This window comes from Octopus bimaculoides, chromosome 16 (assembly GCF_001194135.2).
Source record: "Octopus bimaculoides isolate UCB-OBI-ISO-001 chromosome 16, ASM119413v2, whole genome shotgun sequence".
Classification (NCBI taxonomy): Eukaryota; Metazoa; Mollusca; class Cephalopoda; order Octopoda; family Octopodidae; genus Octopus; species Octopus bimaculoides.
The window spans coordinates 32,398,137-32,402,454 of NC_068996.1; positions in this window are offsets into that span (position 1 = coordinate 32,398,137).

A 4,318-nucleotide genomic window follows, 5' to 3' on the forward strand; every position below is an offset into this window, starting at 1 on the left:
TATATATATATATATATATATATATATATATATGGTTTTGCAATACATCCCAAAACATTGACTATGTTGGTCTAAGATGAGAAAAATATCTTCCGCTAGTAGATAACAATGTGTATTAAGTTTTACTCTTGTTGTTAATTTTAATATGTCCTGAAAACAGAGGCAAGTTAAAATAGGACAAACAACAAAAACAAATTGATAAATTCATTAGGAAACAAAGTGAATTTGTTTGTTTTTTCATTTATTTTATTTAGAATGAATTCTAGATAAAATGTGAAAATGCAATCGATAAATTAGACTATTTTAGGAAAAGAAAAATACCTAGATAAGAAGAAAACTAAATTTTGATAAACGTAAACATTGATTTCTAAAGACGTGCTATAATTAAGCTTAACTATGACGTGTACTGTGGGAGGGAAAGTTGTAAATTCTTGGAGAATGGGAATTAGCCAAACGGTTCCAATTTACAAATTCACGTTTCTTTTGTTTATTTATTTCCTATGATCAGAGTATTATTGCGTCACCGAAGATTTAATCTTTCAATTCGATTGCGTCACGTTGGTTGAACGTTGAACTAATTGGGGTTTTTTTTTTGCAGATCGTGAGTTTAAGTCGTCGGGTGCTGCTTCACAAAATTTATAAAAATTGCTTTAATACACTCATTACCTACTTTGCTATCTTCTATTACACTTTTCTATCTACTATCTACATAGATGTATTCGTATACGAAATGTAACTTTCAGTGCTGGCTCTGCCATAGAAAATCTGTAGAGATAGCTTAAAAGTGATTGAATCGCCCTGCTAAAACAGGACACACAGTATTGTCCTGTAAGCCGTTAATATACTGGTAGTATATTATGGTTGTATAACGAAGTACAGTGCCCCTGCCAGCTGTTAATATGGACGTACCAGTTGCCAAGAATGTGTTTCTATATGTAAAATTGGTATATCCAGTTGTGTTACACCGCTAAATTTAGCGGATATTTAAGTAATATGTTCGTGAATGGTTAATGGGTCGCATGTGGTACAGCGGGAGAAAGCGCAAGAACTCCTGAAATATACATGTACGCCAATTACATATTTTTCAATCCTTCATCGCATAGATGTATTCGCATACGAAATGCCGTGGCTTCCAGTGCTTGCTCTAATTTCTATAGAAAATCTCTAGAGATAACTTTCTCTAAAGATAACTTTAAACAGTGATTGAATTGCACTACTAATACATACATACATACATACATACATACATGCATACATACATGCGCGCGCGCGTGTGCAAAGAAAGAGACAAATAGAGAAATACTTAAGAGGTGCATTCCAGAAATTGACATTTCTCCAGAAGATATTTATTAAGTGTACAAAACTTTAATCTCCTTCAAAGGAAGATCCACTAACTACAATGCACTCATTGTAGGGCTGCAGCTACTTCGTGAAGTCCTCCAAAATGAGGTAGCCATGACCCTTGTCACGACCTCCATCATCTCAATATCATCAAAACAATTGCCTCAGGAGTTCTCCTTCAGCTTCGGGAACAGCCAAAAGTCACAGGGAGCAAGGCCTAGATTCCAGAGAAGGTGAATGACAGTATTGATGCCTGTCTCTAGCAAGTAGTTTGTTGTCAGGGTGGAATTGTGGACTGGTGCACTGTCCTGGTGCAGGTGCCACCGATCCGAGTGGACCTCTGCGACGAAATTTCTTCCCGAACTTCCTCGAACTTCCACAAAGTACTCTTTCGACTATCTGGCCCGAGGAAACTTAGCGGATGTAGATGGTGCCCTTGCCTTGCCTAACCTTCTTGGATCTAAGAGAGCCAGGAGGCTTCCATTCGGCACTCTATTCTTTTAGACTCTGGATCATAACAGTTAATCCAGCTTTTGTCAAAGATCACCAGTTCCTCAAGTACTCTTGGGTAGGAGGTAATGAGCTCAACCATCTTCCTGCTGATATCAATGTCTTTCGTTCGTCACTGAGCATATTAGGAACAAGCATTGCACAAATTCTGTGTATGTTCAGACCTTCATGAACAATTCTGAGTACAGTTGTCACAGCAACCGTAAACGCTAAAGCAGTCTCAAAACTTCTGGAATATACATATTAATACTATAGGATTGGCTGTCGATCAACAAAACCAAATAATACACGCAAATGAACAGAGGGAGAAAGAGAAAGAGGTACATGAAACTCTCGCCACTTGAGTTATAATGTTCCTCAGAGACAATACTGTGGTATTCGTCAGGTGATAATGTCTTTTATGGACGTGCTGTTTATAAAAATACAGTATACATATCAGAAGCAAACGAAAGATCTCCTAGCTGCGGCAGTGAAGATGTGATATGTACATCTGCCTCACTCTGTGATGTCAGTAATTAGTACTTACAGCCAGTTGCATACTGATACTGCAATAAATTTGCTGTCACCGATGTATTTATCTTTCTGTTACATATAAAGGATTTTTTTTATTCAACCGCGCGGCTATTTGCTAAATTAGTGATTGTTTATTCCCTATTTTCTCACATTAAAGGTGACAGATTTAAAAATCAGGAAAAAATCCCGCAAATTTCGATGCCAGTTAGATATCCATTTCCAATTTTGTACTAGGGGAATTATAGTTGTTTTATTAGTATTATTTTTTTTTAATCAGTGTGTACTGTCTTGGTTTGTTTTTGCAGTTATTTTGTTGTTGCTATTGTCGTTGCTGTTGTTGTTGTCGTCGTCGTCATCGTCGTTGTTGTTCTTGTCCTTGCTGTTTCTGTTACTGCTGTTGTTGGTGGTGGTGGAGGTGGTATTGCAATTATGTTGCATTTAGGCAACACGTCTTCTGGCTAAAAAAACCAACTAGTCTCTGGGTGCCTTTCTTGTAAACATTTTAAGCAAAAACCACCAGTTGTAACTTCCTGTAAGCTTTTCTTACTGGGAACGTATTTTACTTGTTTTGGGGGATCAATAGTTTAAAATAAGAAGTGCTGCATTGCTGTTTAAAATTGTGAGTTGTAAGAATATGTGTAGCAGCAGTATTATTGTTGTCGTCGGTAAGATAGCGGAATTGATGTTGTTAGTTAGTTTTGTGTTAGCACCGATCAAAAAGACCTTCGAAGAAAGACGTCACCGACATGAGCAACATATTGTTCAGTAGCTTATTCCAGTGTTTCAGTCTTTTTAAAAAATAGTTGAGTGTCATATGATAACATTTGTTCGCTATTTCTAACAGGTTAAACCATATAGCTTTTTTACTTCTTGACTCGATGTTGTTCTTATCAATCAGACTTTTGATCTAATGCATTGTAGCCGTGACAACTCTATGAGTTTTCAAGTTAACAGTAATATATTAACTAAAATGTAGAGCATTTCTGTAAGAGTACGGTGTGATTTGAGGGCTGCTATACCTCACAGTTTCCTCGTTGACTTTGTTTTTGTTGCTGTTAGTGGTGCTGGTAAGGGTGTCTTCATTGCTGTTGGTAGGGCTGCTTTAGGAAATGTTAGCACGAAATATATATAGTTATATATTTTTAATAATGTTTTTGTTACCAGCGAAAACTGTCTTCATTGCAAAGCCATGAGGCACAACAGAATTGACAATCAATCATTAAGAAAATTGAACAAAAATGTGATGTGTTCTGTTTTAGGCCACTGAAAAAGAAGGCTGGAGTAATCAAAGAGTGCCTGAGAGAAGATGGAGAAGTTTAAAGGAGAAAGAGAGAGAGGGGGGAAAGAGAGAGAGAGAGAGAGAGAGAGAGAGAGAGAGAGAGAGAGCAAGATAGAGCACATAAGCGTGGTAGGATAAAATAAATGGGGTTTGTAAAATACGAATAGAATAATAGAACGCCAACACAGTGGAAAATTCATTCCTTTTCACGTAAGGTTGGGAGGATCAAAATGAGAAGGAGCATTGAGCGGAGAGTGAGGTATTAACACAGGCCGATAAATAGCCGCAGAGATCGTCAGACAAACATAGCATATGCACACGCAAATATATATGCACACACACTCGCACACATAAACATACGCGCACACAAACGCATTCAAGCACAGACACGCACACACATTTATATACACAAAGAAAGATTGTGTGTGTGTGCGCACGCGCGCGTGCTTGTGTGTGTGTATTTGTGTGTGTGTGTTTGTGTGTGTGTGTTTGTGTGTGAGCGAGAGAGAGAGGGGGGGGGGAAATACATCGACAGACAGACAGGTAGACAGACAGACACTCAGACAGTCAGACATATATATATAGCTACGTAGATCGATACATAGACAGACAAACAAACAGACAGACACTAACACATAGATAGATAGATAGATAGATAGATAGATAGATAGATAG